Source organism: Chinchilla lanigera, unplaced genomic scaffold (genome assembly GCF_000276665.1).
Source record: "Chinchilla lanigera isolate Chin_1 unplaced genomic scaffold, ChiLan1.0 scaffold00140, whole genome shotgun sequence".
NCBI lineage: Eukaryota > Metazoa > Chordata > Mammalia > Rodentia > Chinchillidae > Chinchilla > Chinchilla lanigera.
In genome coordinates this window covers 497506-516783 of record NW_004955541.1, presented here as the reverse complement: position 1 = coordinate 516783, position 19278 = coordinate 497506, and the positions used below count along the sequence as shown (strand labels likewise).

General features: G+C 60.4%; 1 long non-coding RNA gene across 1 annotated transcript; it reads left to right on the top strand.

The window, feature by feature from the left end:
• The first annotated feature begins 27 nt into the window (after nt 1–27).
• On the top strand, nt 28–3665 carry LOC102017275. Its single transcript, XR_264830.2, has 2 exons — nt 28–281; nt 584–3665. It is a non-coding gene; the product is annotated as an uncharacterized LOC102017275 (long non-coding RNA).
• Nucleotides 3666–19278: the final 15613 nt, after the last annotated feature.

The window sequence follows — 19278 nt, the reverse complement described above, 5'->3', positions numbered from 1 at the left end:
ACTGTGCCTTCCAGCCCTCCCCCTTCCCCCCTCCCCCTCCGGCTCCCCCCTCCTGCCCGCCGCTCCCTCCTCCCGTCCGCGTCCCACACTGCGCACCGCGGCTCGCCGGCGCCTCTATCTATTTTGTGTCCAGCCCCGGCCGCGCGCCGTGATTCATGGCCCCAATTAGGGGCCCTCCCGCTCCAGCGCGCGCGGCTCCAGGGTCTCAGGGGACCTGTGACACCGGCAGCGGCCCAGGCTGGTTTTTCAGCAGAGGTCAAGCGGGACGTGGGAGGAGCCAGGTAAGGAAGGGCGACCCTCCCCGCTCCGAACGGGCACCTCTCCTGAGCCTGCCTGGCGTTCCAGTTTTGGAGACGGAGGGAAGAGTTGTCCCTGGTTTCTCTCCACCCGTTAGTGAGTGCAGCACCCTGGGACAGAGTCCTCACAGGCATTGCCCTCCACGGCTGCCCAAGGCCACCTGGTCACAGGCAGAGGTGGAAAGGGTCCTGAGCACCTCAGGCGGGGAACTCGCCCTCTCTGAGCCCTTCGCCCACATCGTTAAACAGGAGCTGCTGTTTCACGAACTTCATTGCGTCTAACACAGGGAAACACCCACAGAACTCTGGGCGATTCCGACGACGGCAGCCCGGAGACTCTGCCTGCCAGCTGCGGCCAGCATGCGGTCAGCCCATTGCACAGATGGGAAGGAGGCCGCGCTGAGTGTTAAGTTACCCCTCCGACCCTGCAGCCTCGGGAGGCGGACATCTGGTCCACATCAGCATCCGCGCATGGAGCCAGCCGCAGCAAGTTCGCAGCCAGGACCCCTCCCCCAGCCTCCCCAGCTCTGGCTGGGCTGGGAGACCTCTCCGGACCTCACGTGTCCTGTCTGTGAAATGACACCCTTCCAGAAGCTTCAGGATTCGAGCCTCTGGTTTCCCAGCAGTGCACAGCTGTCCTGACTGGGCAGCTGGAGCCCAGAGTCCTGGGGACAGAGGGCTGGGCGGGCCTCTGGCTCTCTGGGTGGATGGGCCGGGGCTTCCTCTTGGCAAAGAGGCCGTCGTTATAAATATGTGTAAGAAGGGAAAAGGCCCCTCCTGGGAGTCTCTGGTGGTACTCCAGGACTCACAGTCCCCGGATTAACAGGAAGATCAGCGTGGCGGGGCCATGGAACTTGGGGCCTGTGTGGGGCCCAGGAAAGTGCTGGCTCAGCACGCTGTCCGGAAGAACATGGGGGCCCCCGGGGGCTGCCTGGCTCCTGGCATTTTTAATACCTAGTGAGAGGGACCGATTAGGAAGACTTTAAAGGGCGGATCTGTTTCATTGTATGGCTGCCAGTCGGGGGCTGCTGGGTCTCACCCAGACAGAGCGCACGACGGCTCCTGGGGGAACCCGGGTCTGTGCGCCTGTAGGTAGGGTCCACCAGGCCTGGCGCGGGCTGTCCCCGCTGCTTCAGCGCTCTCTGGGCCGTGCTAGGGCTGCCGTGATGGTCCAGGGAGCAGTGACATCCAGAGGCTTCTGGTTTTCTCCCGAGACCGGTCCTCCGAGCTTGCCATCAAGTCTCTCCTGTCTGCGCTTCCTCTTCGCCCCTCTGTGCCGCCCAAGGGTCGCAGCGCCCTCCCCGGAGGGCAGAACCCAGCTCTGTCCTGTCCACTGCGCAGCCAGGGCTGGCTCTGCACAGGTCCCACACACCCAGTCGCGGTCCTGCGCTCTCCCTGGCTGGCCGTGGGACCCTGGGCAGCCCACCCAGTGGACTCCACCTCCTGGGACCTGAGGGCAGGGCTCAAAGACAGCAGAGAGTGCCCGGGCACAGAGGTCAGGCGCACGGCAGGTGCCCTGTGTGGTGCCCCTGACGCATCTGCCCAGTGCGAGGGGCCACAGCCTGAGGACGGCCCAGCTTTCTTGGCTAAGCAGGACTCCTCCCAGAGAGCTTCCTGAGTGTGTGTGTGTGTGTGTGTGTGTGTATTAGTGTGCTGGTGCCCATATGTACTGTGCACACACTCATGCCCACATTTGCGTGTGCAGGGTTCTGTGCACATACGTGCTTGCAGTGCAGACAGATATGTGCATGTGTGTACTGTGTGCGCCCCTGTGCCAGTGCGGGGGAAGGGGGCCAGCAGGGGGAAGTGGGAGGGGTCTACCTGGGTGTTGTTTCTCTCAGTGGCCGGTCACTCAGGAAAGCGCCCCCGACAGGTCAGAGAAGAAAGAAGGCGAGAGACAGTGCTTGGTCAGCCGTGGGTAGATGGCAAGGGGGCACAGCTCGGCATGCCGGACTGACGTCACAGCTTCTCTGGTTACTGGAGATGTGGCCTTGACTTGCTGCTTCACCTCTCCGAGCCTCAGTTTCCCCCTCTGGGAAAGAAAAATACCAAAACAGCATAGCCCCTGGTGTCGGAGGACTGAGGACAGGAGGGCGAAAGCGTCCTCTCTGCCCATGGAGGCAGCCGTGGGGCTCGTGGGCACTGAGCGAGTGACAGCCGCATGCCAGACGCATGCCTCCAAGCCGCCAAGTCCCTGACATGCTACTGCCGGCCCCTGGTGGGCTCTGTTATGTCCCAGCTCATGGGCGAGGAGAAGGGAAGAGGCTGGCCCAGCTCTGAGGCCTGGTGGGCCGTGAATGCCCACGGCTTTGCCAGCTGGTCAGAGTTGCTTCACCCCAAATCCAGCTCAGTGGACAGGAGCAGCCTGAGCCCAGCCCATGTGTTCTCAATTTTGCACCTAAGGAAGCAGGCAGGTTCCCGCCTGGACATAGAACAGGCCACACTCACCCGGGGAGATGAGAGAAAGCCTGGCGTGGCCCCAGGGAGCCGTTTCAAGCGCTGCCCGCTCCGTCTTTGTGTCTGCCTCCCGCGTCCCCCCCAGGCCTCCGCCTGCGCTGTGCCCGCTTAACGGGACCCACGTCAGGGTTTGGGCCCATCAGTGCTGCCTCCGGGAGTGCTGACTCTGTCCCCGCCCTCAGCATGGCCCCCCAAGTCCCAGCACCCTGCCCCTAGCTGCTCCCTAGGGTTCTCCTGCTCCCCTCCCTCTTCCCCAAAGCTGGCGATCGGAGGTGAAATCTTCCCCACGCTCCTGTGTCGCCAGCCCCGTGACCCGGCTTCCTCTTCCCGGGGCCTTTGCCCTCTTCCTGTTCCCTCTGACCGCCTGGGCCTTGGCAGCCCTCCCAGGACACAGTTACCTCCTCAGGCTGCCCCACCCTGCCCGTTCCAGTGGCAGCGTGCGCAGTGTGTTTGGCCTCTGGCTCACTGGGGACCAGAAAAACAAAATTTATCATCTGACTGCCCTATTTTGTCTTTTCCTTTTTTTTTCCCTAAGAATGAAGCAAACACCTCTCTGTTCTCAGAAAGAGCTCCAATCATGGCAGGCGCCTGGCAAAAATATATCCTTCTTCTTAGGAAGAAAGTAATGTTAACAATGAAAAAAAAAATGTCCCGGGGTTTTTGGAGGCCTCGGGTCTGGCAGGGACTGTCTCGCATCTGGTGGGTCCTGAGATGCAGTGGTACGTTGTGGCCTGGCAGGAAGCATTCTATCCACTGAGGAGTGGGGAAACCGAGGCTCCCAGAGGCAGAGAGTTGCTAACGGGGACAATTTCTGGAGCCAGGGTCAGCCGCCAGGGGTGGTGAGGATTCCTCGTGTGTCACACATACAAACTGTGCCGATCTGTTAAATATAAACGCGAAACATGCAGTGTGTCTGGTGGCTGTCTTAGAATTTGTTCCTTTTTTAAAATTCTGGGGTCCCTGAGAGTGGGGACCAGGGGAACTTTTTTTTTTTTTTAATCTCCCAGGCTTCAGGCAAAGTAGGCAGAAATGTGTTGTAAACTGTGGAGTTCTTTGTTTAAAAAAAAAATCACAACTTGTATTTGTGCAATGAAAGGTCAGCTCGTGGGGTGTGGTTCCGAGCACAGTCAGGTCCCCTAAAACCTCCCCTTTAACCTGACACAGGATCCCGGAGAATGGGGCCCCGAGCGCGGCTCTGAGAGATGCCACCCCCACCCGGCCCTCCTTCTCTCGAAATCCAAGGGTTTGGCTGTGAACTTCAGGGCCTCGTAAAACGCCTGTGATAAACGATCTCGGCACTGAGCTGTGCGGCGAGGATGGGCAGACGCTCCACATAAATCCCGGTGCCTCCAAGACGCCCTCGCCACTGCTGCTCTGCAGAGAGAGGGCTCGTCGCCAGGGGTTCCAAGCATCCAAGCCTCGGAGGGGCCTGGGGACGGTGGGCCGTGGCTGGGCGAGGAGGGGAGGGACAGACATGACAGTAGCCAGGGGGCCAGGGGTACAGCAGACGCTTAGAACAAACCAGCTTGTGTCACCCAGCGTGTGACCACAACTCCTTTACTAGAAGGTCGCCGAATGCAGAATGAGCTTTGTCCTTTAAGGTCTGACCACAAAACACCTAAAAAATAGGCGCCGTTGCTAAGCGCCCTTCCCCGTAGGACGCTGACACTTGCCACAGTGACCTGTGTCCCAAGATCCCTCTTGCTAGGCCGTGTCAGGGCATCCTGGCCCGGGCATCTTGTTCTCACCCACCCCGCTGCAGGCCAGCCTCGCCTGATCCGTCCCCATAAAGGCGTCCTTGTCCCTCGCTGGGCTCTGCCAAGGAGGCTAATGGTCAGGGCTCACTGGCTGCCTCTGGACCTGCCCACGGCTCCACCAGCGGCCGCCACGCTCAGCCCGGGCGCTGGAGTCCCACAGGGGCTGGCGCAGGAGGGCCGGGAAGTGAGCGGCCCCAGATTCTTTCCAGCTGTTCTCTGAGTCACGGGAGTGTGTTCCAAGCCCAGCTGCCAGCTGCCTCCCTGGCCTGTTATTTATGCAGTTGCCAGGCTGCTGCTGGACTTGTGGGTGGGGACATTCGGTGGCCCTGAAGCATGCGTCTAGCACTCAACTGAGTGTCGGGTTTTTTAAAAACTTTCACTGAAGTGTCACCTCTGGACAGAAACGCGGGCATCTCAGCGAATTCTCCCAAGCCGGACACCCCCGTGGGCCACCTAGAAGTAGCACATGTCCAGTTCCCAGGAGTGCACATGCTGTCCAGGCTCCTCTGTCCCCCTGCCAAGAGTAACAGCTCACAGCCAGGGCAGAAGGCACCCTAAGCTCTCGCTCCAGACTGCTTTCTTGGCCGCTTTATTGGGGTGTCAACCACAGACCCCACAATCCACCCGTGAGAGCGAATTCACTGAGTTGTGCAGCCCCCAGCACAGTTAATTTCGACCATTTTCTTCACCCCAGAAAGAAACCTCGACCCTATGCTCACCCCATCCCCCAGCACCGGGCACCGTTGATGCAGTGTCTATCTCTGCAGAGTGGCCGGTCTGGACGCTCTGTACCGGGCACTCATGCAGCGCGTGATCCCCACATCTGGCTGCTTCTGCGTTTGATCGTGTTTTCAAGGCTTGGCCGTGTATTTATTTAGATGCGAGCCGGTGTGGGCCATGTTTGTACCATGGGGATAGAAGAATATCACATGTGCTCTTGGGGTCCAACTTTCTGTTCCATGTTAGGTCTGTTTGGGGGTGCTTTGCTTTGTTTTGTTCTGTTGTGCTGGGGTAGAACCCAGGGCCTCCAGTATGCCGAGCACATGCTCCAGCCCCAAGCTGCACCCCAGCACTGCCCCTGTGTTTTCGAGTAACAACCCTTTACCCTGTTTGGTGCTGTATAGTAGGCCCCTGAGGGATGAATGTGCTATGCCTTACCCGTTGGGGGGCTTTAGGGAGTCTCCATCTGGAGCTCATGTCAGGAGTGGGGTTTTTTTGTTGTTGTTGTTTTGTTTTTCTGAGACAAGGACTCACTATGTAATCAAATGGCTTTGAACTCTCTTATGTAGCCCAGGCTGGCCTCAGATACACAGTGATCTTCCTACCTCAGCCTCCTGAGTGCTGGGATGACAGGTGTGTACCACCATGCCCAGCTTGAGGAGTGGCTTTTTCCTAAGTGTTGGGTCCATGCCTTTCCTTCAAAACACACAATACAGCCAGGTATGGTAGCACATACCTGTCATCCTGGCACTCAGAAGGCTGAGGCAGGAGGATTGTTTCGAGCCTGGGCTACATAGTGAGTTCAAGACCAGCTGGACTACATAGAGAGACCCTGTCTCAAAAAAAAAAAAAGGAAGGAAACACACGCCTTTCTGTTGTATAGACACCGAAGGGCAGAATTACTGGCTGCAAGGTGGGTGTGAGCGTGCTCTGCTGCGCACTGAGCAGCTTTAAATCACACCCTGGCCGCTGCTGTGATTCCCCGGCCCCCGGTTCCCAGCCTGGTCCTCCCTGTTGCCTCCCACAGCCGCCCGCCCGCCCACCGGCTGACCCTGGCCCTGGCGGGCTCCCCGCAGGATCCCCGCCCTCCTGAGCATGCGGAGGCCCCGCAGGCTGTGAGCACAGGCTTCGGTGGCCGTGTTTTCCTTGGGCTGTGCACGCACATGTGGTTTTTCTGCCCTGGCTCCAAAACTGTGTTCCTTTCACAGGCCAGAAATACTCAGGCAGGGCTCGCTCTAAAAGGGGAAGCATTTTTAAATTCCAATCTGGCGGCTCCTTGCGTGATGGGGAGCATTCCAGCTGTCCGGAGGGCAGGCTCCCGAGGAACAGTAGCTCACAGTCCCTGGCACAGGCCGCTCTGCTCCCAGTCCACCCCCCCCACCCCAGAGCTGGGTTAGAGGAGGCAAAGGCTGCGGCACCAGCAGCCCATGGCCAGTGTGTCTTCAGGGGAGGATCGTGGTTGTGATCTCAGAGGTCAGGCCCGGACCTACAGACATCATTCTAAGTAGTCCTTCCAGCACCTGATTTGATGAGTGAACAAAGATGGTTTCCACTTCTCAGATGTGGACATTTGAGCACAGAGAGGCTAAGCTCCTTCCCAAGGTCACACAGCATCTAACTCACAGGTCTGGGATTCCAGCCTGGGCTGTCTGGCTCCAGAGCCTTCACTGAGAGCTGCATGACTTTGCCTCTGATTTCAGACTCCAGCTGTACTGTTATCTCTGCCAGAGCCACATCCCCCTGGTCCATCCAGGTCTGAGGAGCAGCCACGTCTCAGCCTGCATCAGAGGCAGCACGTGTCACATCAGGGCTCATTTCTCTTGGAGATGCTTCTGCCTCTGCCTCCGAGAGTGAGGCACAGCCTGGCGTCACTCAAGTCACCCAAAGGCAGGACTGGAACTTGGCCCTCTGCGCTCATGACCTTTCAGGAACAGGGACTTGGGGCTCTGAGGACTTTGTCCTGACTTCTTGCTGGGGTAGCTCGAGCAAGGACTGGCTCTGGCTCTGGCTCTGGCCCTGAGGGACACAGAGGTTGTGTCTTGGGTCCCTGGGTTCTGGGACCTGCCCCCTAAGTACCCCATCACCTTCCCGGAAGATTCCCCTGGGGCTCCGGTGCCCCGCACAGCCATTAATACTGGTTAGGCCTGAGAGCAGGGCTGCCAGAGATGCAGAAAGAACTGGGACAGGTGAGGCAGAGGCTGGCGCTGTGGCCCAGGTGTGGGCATCTGGGACCAGGGAGAGACTGGGGGGTGGGAGGGGTGGGCCAGGGCCTCGCCCTGGGGCAGAGCTGCCATGCAGCCTAAGAGGGGAGGAGGGATGGGGAGGTGCTGCCTCCTGCTGCAGGTCCAGAGCTGGGACGGTCCCTGGACAGCAAGGGCCCGGCCTGGGTCTGGGTGTCCACCCGCGGCCGGCAGCATAGTTCTTTGTGGTCCCACAGGTCTCTGTGGTCACCTCACGCTTAAACCTGTCGAGGTTTCATTGCCCCCCGGGTGCAAACCAGGTCCCCACCCCTGGCCCTGCCTGGCCGCCAGGAGACCTGGAACACCAACGCCTGGCGTGTGCTGTGCGTTTCCACCCCTGCCTAGGTTCTACCGGAGCAGAGCACTCCGCTCTGCCCCTTCACCTGGGCTGCAGGTGGAGCCTTCCCTGGACTCTGACTCCCACCAAGGGCAGCCCAGGGGGACGGGGGATGAGCCACACCCATCTGCCTGTCGCTTCCCCCACTGCAAGCAGCTTGGTGAGTCCTCAACTCTGCGGTCCCAGCTCAGTAGCCGCATTCTCTTCCTCTGTTCAGTCCACCCAGGTGGCAGCAGCTTTGTGCTTTTCTTTCTTTCTTTCTTTCTTTCTTTCTTTCTTTCTTTCTTTCTTTCTTTCTTTCTTCCTTCCTTCCTTCCTTCCTTCCTTCCTTCCTTCCTTCCTTCCTTCCTTCCTTTTACATTGGGGACTCAACCCAGGGCCTTTGCACATCCACAACCCTTTTTTATTTTTTATCTTAAGGCAGGGTGTTTTAAGTCACTCAGTTCCCCAGACTGGGCTTAAATTGGTGGTCCTCCTGCCTCAGCCTCCCAGAGTGCTGGGATCGAAGGTGTGCGCCACCACGCCAGCTTCCTGCCCTTCTTCACCTTCATGTGGCCTGACTTCCTGCTACTCCTTCAGAGCATTGTCACTTTCCCTCCGGTCCTTTCGCTCACTCCTCTCCCCGTTCAGCCCAGCCCTGTCCAGCCTTGTAGCCTCCGGACCCACAGGAGCCCTCGGGCCCGCCTGGCTCGGGACCCTGGGCACAGGCCCGGGAACTTCTTCTCCTGGGTGCTTGCTGCTGCTTGTGCTTCTGCACCTGTGAGTGTGGTCCCTTCCTCAACTCATCTCCCCAAACCTGCGAGCCCCACGAGGGCGAGGGCCCAGCTCGAGCTTGCTGTGGCCTCCGTCAGGTGCTGGCACTGGGGCGGGTCCTCAGCAGTCGCTGCCTGCGAAGTGTGGAACTGCGTGAGGAGGGTGCAAGGGGCCCGTTCAGCCAGGACTCCTGCCCTTTCCCTTTTTCCTAAGGTTACCGAGTAGATTGCTGAGAGAAGCTACTGTTCATTCATTCCACCGAGATTCACGGAGCATCTGCTGGCACCAGACGGATGGATGGTGGGTGTGCGGGCAGAGGGATGGGCGGCTGGGCGGATGCATGGGTAGCCAGGTGGGGAGATGGGTGGATCAGTGTGTGAACGGGTGGAAGGATGCATGGTTGGGCGGATGGAAGTATAGATGGTGGGTTCGTGGTGGGAAATGGCCAAGTGGGTAGACGAGTAGGTGGACTGGAGGGAGGATGGATAGATGAGGTGATGGACAGGTGGATGGGTGAGTGCATAGAAGAATAGATGGGTGGTTAGATGTATGGTCAATAGGTGGGTAAGGGGCGGGTGGATGGAAGGATGCATAGTGGGTGGGTGGATGAATGGCTGGGTGGGTGGAAGGATGGGTAGATGGGTGGAAGGATGGGTGGTGGGTGGGTAGATGGGTGGCTGGAAGGATGGACTGATGGGTGAAGGATGGGTGGGCCATGGATGGGTGGAAGGATGGACGGATGCATGGGTGGTAGGGGTGGTGGATATGGGTGGGTGGGGTGTTGACGGGTTTGTGGGCAGACATATGGAGAGAAGTAGCGGATGGGAGGAAGGATTTGCTCTTGGAACACAGTACTACAGGCAGTGAAGGTGGCAGGCTGCGCTCCGATGAACGATGCGGTGGTTCTAGGGAGAAGCAGAGGGACCGGGAGGCGAGCGCTCCCTCGGGGACGCTGTGCTGCGTTCCGTGAAATGCACAGCAAGGTCAGGTCTGCGAAGGGAGCGGGCAGGGCGGCAGTTTCTGGACTGAGCTGTGCCCCCTGTAACCAAGATGAATGGCGTGGCTGGAGTAGCTCACTGCCAGCCGTGGCTTTGAGGCCACCAGGGCGCCCTGATACCCAGCTCCTGCTAGGAGACACCCGGGGGCAATTAGAGAGGAGATAGAGGCAGAGACAACCCTGGAGTCCCAGGCCATGTCCAGCAGGAGTGGGGCCCATGCTGCCTGTCACCCTAGACCCAGGGCCTCCAACTTGAGGGCCCCAGAATGGCCCTGACCACGCTCTAAGCGAGCAGGGGCCAGGTCGACTGGGGACGCAGGCCAGGAAGCCTGTGTGGTTTAATGAGCACCCTGGGAGTCTGAGGTGGGGCGGCCACGGGCCACAGTTTTGAAAGCACTGAGTGGGGGCATCCCGAGCACACGGGGCAGGTATGGGAAGGGGCAGAGCGTCTAACGGTGTGTCCCTGTGCGGGGCAGGGCGCGGGCTCGGGCTCACTGGCTGCTCGTGGACACCCTCCCACATCGACTGTTACAGGCACGAGCGCGCACTGCCCAGGCTAAACAGCACACTGCGGCCCCGCAGCGAGGTATGGGCGGGACTCCAGCAAGCGCGCTGATATTTCCGCAGCAATGTCGGAATCTCCGCGCTGACTGGGGAAACGGGTCTGTAAACAACCACGTGTGTGTTCAGGGCAGATTTGGGGGGCCAAAGAAGCTGCATGAAACCTTGGGGTTTTCTTTTTGAGCTTGTGCAATTCTGGAAGTGTGGGTAAGGGACTGAGCCCCACACGATGGTGTGGGTGTGCAAACCAGACTCTGGGGATCACAGTCACGCGGGGCACCCAGGCGCCAGCGCGGAAGGAGGTCAGCCCGCCTGGTGGTGAAGACGGAGCCCCTGCCATCTATGCCGCCCTAGGAAAGGCCCGGAAGCTGACACTTCATGGAACAGCCTGGACGTCCCGACGGTTTTCTCACTTATTTCCAAAGGGTTCTGTCTGGAGCCGTGGGTATATATTGTCCCTCTGAGATTATTATAATTATTATTATTTTAGATAGGGTCTTTTATTTTTTATTTTTTGGTATCAGGAATTGAACTCAGGACCTTGCACTTGCCAGACAGGCGCTTATGCCCCTGAGCTATGCCCCCAACCCCATTTAGATAGGGTCTTGCTAAGTATTCTAGGCTGGCCTTGAAAGCAATTATGTAGCCCAGGCTGGCCTCGAACTCATGGCACTCCTCCTGCCTCAGCCTCCCAAGTGCTGGGATTACCACACCTTATTTCTTTTTATGGTAAAAGTTTAAAGGTCTTTAAGAACCCCAGGACTTGGTGGCTGACTCCTCTGGGGGCCGCAGTGGAGTGAGGACTCTTCTGAGTGGCGATCAAGCTCTATGCCTGTCCGCCTGGCGCCCCTGCCTCCCACCCTGGCCTCGGAGGACCAGGCTCTGAAGAGGGTGTTGTTAGCATGCCCCGCCCTGGCCTGCCTGCTCCCTGAGCACCCCCAGCCCCGGAGCCCCCCACGGACGCCCAGGGCACGGCAGGGGCAGGGAGTGGGTGGCAGGCGGAAAGATCTGCAGGAGGAGGTGCCGCGCGCGCTGCTGAGTCTCTGCCACCCTGCAACAGGTGGCCCGCCATCTGCTGGGCTCCCCACCCCGCCATGTGTCCAGGCCGCTCCGCTTTAGTGCTGGCTGCGCACGCGGCCAGAGTTCATGGCCAGAAAAAGAAACGGCGTTAGCCGCGGGGCCTGAGAACACAGTGCAGGTCACTTGTCCCCAGAGAGGTAGGCTAAAAATGGCCAGGGACCTTGGAAAGTTCCTCTGTTCGGAACCTGCTCTGCCTTGGGGCTGCTGGACTTTGGCCTGAGAGGTTTTCTAGAGCTGGACGTGCTTGCCCTTCACCAGCCAATGCAGAAACGTGGCCCAGAGAGGCGGCCAGGCTTCCTGGGGTCACACAGCACGCAGAGCCCCCAAGTGTCCTGGGCGCTCCCCCTCCTGGGCAGCGACAGAAAGGAGTTCCCCAAGAGCTGACCACAAATGCCAAGAGAGAATGCCGAATGTCCCAGTCCTCTGGCCTCGGTTTACCTGAAGCAGCCCCCCCAGAGCTTCCTGAGGAGGAGGCGTGGTCCCAGATAAACCCTTCCCTCTGTCCTCTACCCACATGCTTTCATTTTACTGTCACCACCACCTGCTGTGGCCACTGTCCCCGGCCTTTGGTAGATGAGGGATGGACGGTCAGGGTCCCCACCACGCCGGGCATGAGCCAGTGTCACTCCAGCTGCTCCCACCCTGGACTCAGCCCCCGCCCAGAGGGAACATGTTGGAGCTTGTCCCCGGGAGGGGCCGGCTGTCACCCTTGCCAGCTGCCAGGACCCTGGTGTGTGGCACCTGGTGCCAGGCGGAGGCCAAGGCCGGGATACACAGAGCCTGCGATCCATCTGAGGAGCCCGGATGGCACGCTCGGCCTGTGCCCCCCCCTCGCCGCCCCGCCTCCTGGCAGCCGCTCTGCCTTTCACCCTGGGGACCTGGGCCTCGATTCCCCTGCCTGCGCCCCGCGGAGGCCTTGGGAGGGATGTGGAGCGCATAGGACAGGAAGTGCTGGCCCGGGCCGACTCCCATGAGGGTCCCGTGGAGAACACTCTCTGTCGAGCAGCTGAAAACTGCACCTTTGCACCAGATGGCAGCGGCCGGAGCTGGGGTGGCTGCCTGTGCCGAGCCGGCTTGCTGGTGCCCGCCTTGCTGGTGCCCCCGGAACGGAGTCTCCCCGCTGCCCCAGAGGTGATGACCTTGGACTTAGAGGTCTGGAGGAGCTGGAGAGGATCCCAGGCTGGCTGACTCCAAGGCCACAAGGGACCCCTGGGCCCATGGTTTTTGGGGCCACTCTGGGGGGCTGGTGGCTTTAGGGCAACGCTGTCCTAACTCCCGCATCTGTCATGGCCTCCATCCTCCAGCCCAGCAGCCCCTCCTGGCTGGGGCCAAAGAATGGGGCAGGGCTAGAGAGAACGAGGAGGGGCACTACCCCGAGAGGGTCTCTCTAAGTTGCCAAATTACTGGGCTGGGGTTGATTCTGTGATCCTCCCACCTTGGCCCCCAAGATGCTACATGGTGGCACACGCCTATAATCCCAGCACTCAGGAAGCTGAGGCAGGAGGATCGTTGTGAGTTCAGGAATCAGCCTGGGCTACAAAGTGAGCTCAAGGCCAGCCTGAACTGCATAGTGAGACCCTGTCTCAGAAAGACCAAAAAAAAAATACAAACAGGGAGCTGATGTGGTATGGGCACCTACTGTCCCAGCAACCTGGGAGGCTGTAGCAGGAGGATTACTTGAGCAAGGAGTCTGAAGCCAGCCTGGGTAGCAGTGTAACAGTTTGTCTCAATGGCATTTTCAAAAGGAAATCAGTAAAATGAATAAATAAGAAAAAATGTTGAGGCAGGGTCTAATAACATTACTCTGTTCAGGCCGGGCTCTTTCCTGCTCGGGCCACATCCTGTCCTGCCTCAGCCTTCTGGAGAGCTGGGCTTAGCCTGTGCCACCACGCCTGGCAATACATGGGGCCGTCAACCCTAGAAGACTGACGCCCCTTATCCGTGCTGCCAAAATGAGCAGGGTGGTGCTCAGCCTGGTGCTGAGGCGTGGTCCCCGGAGTAAAGACGTCGGGGTCCACTCTGTCCCTAACCTGGAGCGCTGCCCGGCCCAGCATGGACAAGGGCACGAGGGAACAGCAGCTACTCTGAGCGGACGTTTTACAGTGATGAGTTCCTCGGCCCCGGGAAACACTGCCAGGAAAAACTGGTCACCAGCAGTTTGCCAGGCTGCTCCGACCTTCGCAGGCATTGTCTTCCGGAATCTTCAAAACAACCCCGTCCGACCGGGCTTTTCCCGCCTACTGCACTCACCTCCCTGTGTTTACAGAGGCGGAAACCCTGGGTGGCCAAGGAGGTGGCAGAGCCTGGCACGGGGCTCAGGGTGAGCCAGCAGCGGTGACCAGTGACAGCCAGCCCAGGCCCACCCCTCCCCCGGGATGTCCAGGGCCCCATGCTCGCCGGATTTTAATAGCTCCGAGGCTGAGGCCGGGCCATGTCCCCGTGAGGCTGCCTGACCCTGAAGGCCGCAGGATGTGGTCCCAGCAGGAAGAAGCCCAGAGAGGCCAGGCCACCAGGTTTCCCATGGCTCTGCCCAGCAGGGGACCAGGAAGAAAGGAGAAGGACAGGAGCCCAGGAAGCCAGCCCTGCCTCGCCGGCCGGCCTCTACCCACAGCATCCACCGTGCCTCGGGAGGCTGCTGTTGGGCGCGGTGTCTGCCCCTCACGGCCCACCCACCCCAGCTGCTCCTCGCGCTGTCTAGTACTCCTCCTGGCCCCAGGAAGTCCCCTAGGCCCCCTGCCCTCTCCCAGTCCCGCATCCAACTCCACTCCTCAGTCATCACCAGCATACTCGGCTTCTGCCCCGCCTCAGACCATCTGTGGCTCCCGTGTGCCCACTGGGAGTCACCTGCCTCAGCCACCTAAGCTGCCTGAGCATCGCTCTGCCCCGCCTGCGCCTTCCGCAATGGGAGCAGCACCAGGTTCGCAGGCGTGACGTCGCCCTCCCACCTTCTGCTCCTCCGGGGTCACCGTGCAGGTTCCCCCGACTCTCACTGGACTCAGCTGCACCACCCCCCATGAATCCACGCAAGCGCTGCTCAGACAAGATGCAGCCGGGCAGCCACTGCCTCATGCCCAGCATCCCCTGGGGGACAGCCAGCCCGTGGACAAGGCCCCAGCCGGGTACAGGGCAGGCCAGAGGCTCTCATCAGAGCTAAGGCACCTTTGCTGCAGAGCAGAGCACACCCCCTCCCTCTGAGGTCTCCTTTGCTGGGGACCTGGCTCCCCACGGGCTCCTGCTCCCCTAACTCTCCTCCCTGTGCCCAGAGCCCTCATAAACCTGGGCCTCTGGTGCCCCTCTTCCTCTGCAGGGAGTCAGAAGCCCCCGGACGTGGCCTGGCCGGGGCTTTCCCTGAAATCCCCGGGGCTGCTGGGACCCAGTGTCACAGGTGTCTGGTGGTGCTGCTGTCCGTGGCCCTTGGGCCTTCAGGCCTGTGGGAGCAGCTCTGCCTGCCCCCACCCTGACTGAGAAAAGCCAACCTCGTCGGCCTCAGTGCAGTGCATCGGAATCCCGACCCCGCCCTGCCCCCTGCCCCTGCCCCCTGCATCTGTGGTGCTGGAGACTGGGATGGCAAAAGGTCTCGAGAGGAGACAGGATCCTGGGTGGCCCAGCCGGGCCCAGTGTCACAAGGGCCACCGGCAGAGGGAGGCACATGGCAGGGCAGAGCAGGGTCTCGGGGAGAGGCGCTGTGGGTTTGGGGGAGGAAGAGCCAGTGCTGGGGCGCAGGCGCCTCTGAGGAGCCTGCTCGTGTCCTGGACCCCAGAGACCCGCCCCGTGGGCACCGACTAAGGCCTGTGTGCACTGCCAGCCTCCAGGACGTGAGGGAATGGCTCCAGACGCTCCGAGCCCCTGCGTTTGTGGCATTCCCTAGGGTGGCTGGGGACATGGCCGTGCCCAGGAACCCCCTCCTGTGCCCGGGCCTGGCTGCTGCCCCCCTCTTTCCCCCTCCGTTGGCTCAGGGATGGAGGGAGCTCTCAGCTGTCCCCAGCCACCTCAGCCTGCTGGCTGTCACCCGCCGCTCCCGCTGCCCCGCGGGTCACCTCGTCACCCTGCACATGGAGCCTCACACCTCACTGGGATTTTCTGCAAAGGCGGGCGGCGTGGCGCTCACACAGTACAGGGCATCCCCTGCCACCCGCGTCTCCGCGCCCGATCCTGCTAAGCCCTACGCCATCCGCTCCCGATTGCTCCGCAGCCGGAAATCACTTCACTCGTCGCTTAGCTTTGCTTCTCTAGAGCCTTCTTGGGAGCAGGACCGAGCCCCAGGAGGGGTCCAGGTCCTCCGCAGAGGGCTGAAGGCAGCTGTGGCGCGGAGGTGTCCTGGCTTCCAGCCTGGCAATCCCCTGCCATGGGGTGACCCCGGTGAGTCACGTCCTCCCTGGCTGGGGTTTCATTGGTGTCAGTGACACATGGCATCTGCCTCCAGACCCGACAGCGGCAGCGTGGCCAGGCACAGGGCTCACCCACTGGGTGCTCAGCTAGCAGTCATTCTCACCCCCTTGACCAGCCACCAGAGAGCCCTCCACCCCCAGGCTGGGTGGCTATCGACTTCCCATTGGTCCCCAGTCATGAGAAGCTGGGTCTGTGAGGCCCCATCCCCCTGCTGGCAGGGCCAGGGGAAGCCCCAAGGCGTGCACCCCCTCCTCTGGGGCAAGGTGACAGAACTGGGGAGTGTCACCCCGCTCAGAGTCCCTAAGCTAGATGTCACAGTGCCAGATCCCAGTCTGCTCTGGCTCATCCCAGCAGGCCACAGCAAGGTAAGCAGGACTCAGAAGCACCTTGTGGCACCTGTGGCCCAAATCCCTCCAGGCTCGGACACACTCCTGCGGCAGAATTTCACCCACTCCCCAGATCCAAGGCCCCGCCCACTTCCTGACCTGCACAGTGGGCCAGTGGGGCCAGAGATCTCCTCCCACCCCTCACCGCCCCCCACTCAGGCAGCCCAAAGCTCCCTCATGGGACAATCCGGTCAGGTTTGGGCCCAGGCCACAGGGGACATGGCTTGGCCTCAGCAGCTTGGTGGCAGGAAATGCTATGTGGCCTTGGCTGGGCTTTGCAGGCCGCAGCCTTTGGCGGGCAGGCCGCTTCCCTGGGGCATTGTGGCTGTGGAGCCTCGGGGAGGCGGTGGACAGGATGGGGGCCCTCCCTCCCCGTGCTGGAGCTACAGCGGCTCACTCCCCCCCGGCTCGCCCGCCTGGCTCCAAGGCTGTGCTCCTCTGGCTGCTGGCACTGGGTGGACACTGTTTGTATAAATTAAATTCCGCTTTGGCTGTGCGTGCCCCTGCCTCAGCCAAAAGCTGGCTTGAGGCTGGGAGTGACAAGACGTGACCGGCCAGTGCTGGGGGAAGGGGAGGGCAGGGCTGGGGATTGGAGGTGACCTCTGGCAGCTCACCCGCCGTGTTCTCAGTGCCAGGGGTTGCGCCCTAGGACTTGGGGAGGGGCAGAGGGCCTCTTCTCCAGGAAGCAACGCAGCCCTAGGAAGGTCCTGACCTCCAGCTTTGCCTGAGGCTGATCTGGGGGTTGTTTCTGTGGGCTGCAGAGAGCAGAGGGGCCAATGGCCATGTGGGGTCAGGAGGTGATGGCCCACTCCCAGCTCAGCACCTGCCACCACAGATGATGCTGGGAGTTGGATAAACAGCAGAGGATGCTGGAAAGTGGCCAAGCAGCAGAGGATTCTGGGAAGTAGCCAAGCAGTAAAAGATACTGGGAGGTGGCCAAGCAGCAGAGGATTCTGGGAGGTGGCCAAGCAGCAGAGGGTGCTGGGAGGTGGCTGATACCCAGCGCCAGATGACCAAGAGGAGAGCATCCGTGTACCACAAGGCCCTCCCTGCAAGGCCTTGTGTGCTACCCCAGCTGGTAGCACAGGCTCTTTGCGGAGGGTTTGCACAAACATCTGTCCAGCTCATAGGCTGCTGCTGGAAATCTTGGAGGCTAGCACACGAAGCATCGCTTTCGGCCACCGAGGGGACCCTGGGCACAGGAAAGAGGTGCTGTGGTCTTTGTGCTTTCCAGAGGGCACTGCACAAGCCTGCAGTGGTGCTCCCAGGGGTAGGGATAGAAAGGCTGCACTGGTGAGGGTTATGGGCACTTATGGCCTGCAAGGAAAGTCTTCCCAAACCCTACTTTCTCACCCCAGCCTTTGGTCACATGCCTTCCATGGCTCCCCGTGGCCTAAGGTATCAAGTGTCAGACACCGTACCTTGGCATTCAAAGCTCTCCCAACACTGATCCAGTCCTAACGGAGGCTGCCGTCCTGGCCTCCCACCTGCCTCTCCCTGCAGCTCCACAGTTGGGCCAGCTATTCAGTGCTAATTGTGACTGATTTTAGAGCCCCTCAGCTCTGCTGTGACTGAGCCCTCCAAGGTCCCAGACGCTGCCCTCACTGGCCCCCGGGGAGGATCCCCAGCATGGTGGCAACGGAGCCACCTCAGTCCTGCTCAGCATCATCAAAGCTGTGTGTTTCTGGCATAAGGATAGATGTCTAGACTGGCAGAAGCTGAGAGTCCAGAATCAGCCCTCACAGTTCCAGGCAAGGGTGCCAGGGTCACTAGTGGGGACAGAATAGCCTTGTCCACAAACAGGGCCAGGGCCACTCGAAGTCCACATGCACAAGAATGAAGCCGATCCCTACCTCATACCGTATAGAAAAACTAACTTCAAGTGGAGCAAAGGCTCAAATGTGGAGCTAAAACTGTCAGGCTCTTAGAGTCACACCCAGAGGGGAAATCTTCGTGTGCTTGGACGAGAACATTTTATTCTTAGAAATGGTACAAGGAACAAAAGAAAAAAACAGGCAAATTAAGCTTCATCAAAGTCAAAACTTTTATGCCCTGCCAGCCCTGCTTTCTGGGGGACCTGGAGCCAGGAGGGTCCCAGCCTGTCTTTATTAGCCGTTCACCTACCGTGAGCCTGGCAACTGGCCATACTCCTTTCATTCTAGAGATGGGGAAATTGAGGTCCAGAACCCCAGGGCTTGCCCAAGGTCAGACGCCCAGAAGGCAGTAGATGAGGATTTGCACCCAGGCCCAGCCCTTTGCTCTCCACTGTCCACCCAGCACTGTCACCTTCTGCTTAAGTGGCCACAGCCGACTCCTCCCCGCTCTCTGCCCACCCTCCCCGGCTCCTCCTCTGCCCCCCAGGGGTCTTGCTGAAGCCTGAGTCAGCCTGAGTCAGTCGGAGGATCGCCCGCCTCATGGCTCTTAGGCCAAAGCCCAAAGTCTTCTTTGTGAGCCCCAGGCCCTGCAACCAGAGCCTGAGCTCTCCCTCTCCCGTCACTTTATCCCGCAAACTCTGCTTGGGGACCTAGGGCCTCGCCTGCCCAGGGCCCGAGCCCGGTCCACCCTGCCAAGGTTCCTCTCCGGCCAAAGAGCTGAGGCAGGAGGATCACAGTTTTGAGCTGGCTTGGGCAACTTAGTGACTTAGCGAGAGCCTGTCTCAGTACAAACATAAAAAGGGCTGCGGATGGAGCCCGGTATAAGGGCCCTGGGTTCAATCCCAGTACCACAAAACAAAAACCAAGAGTTGAAGTTTTAAACAAAATAAACACGCTGCAGAGGGGAGCAGCGTTGCTGGGGTTCGAGCCACAGGTGGATGGACAGACACAGGGTGGCGCCCGGGCCCACTGCTGTAGATCTCTGCTCAGCAAGCCCTGTTCCCATCGTGTCCACCCCTGGGCAGCTCCAGACCAAATCCAGACTCTGTGGACTGTCCTCTCTGGGCGCTGGCCGGTGGGAAAGGGTGCCACCCAGGACACCTGCAGAAACAGGGGGCTCCTCCCAACCCGTCACTGGCCCAGGCCGGGGTCTCCCCTCCCCCTCAGTGGGAAAGAAAGAAGGATGGACGGGAGGAGAGACAGGAAGATGGAAAGGAGAGTGACCAAGAGGGAGGGGAGGGGAGTGGAGGATGAGCTTGGTGTTAGCCCTGGCCGGGGCGGTAAGGCCTCAGTCCAGAAGCCACCTCACTCCGCTCCTGGCGGCCAGGCGGGGCCTCGCCTGCCTCCTGGCCTAGCTGCTCACAGGGCTGGGTGGCAGAAGCACAGTCACAAGGCGGCCTGGAGGAGGAGGGGACGGGGAGGGGAGGGCAG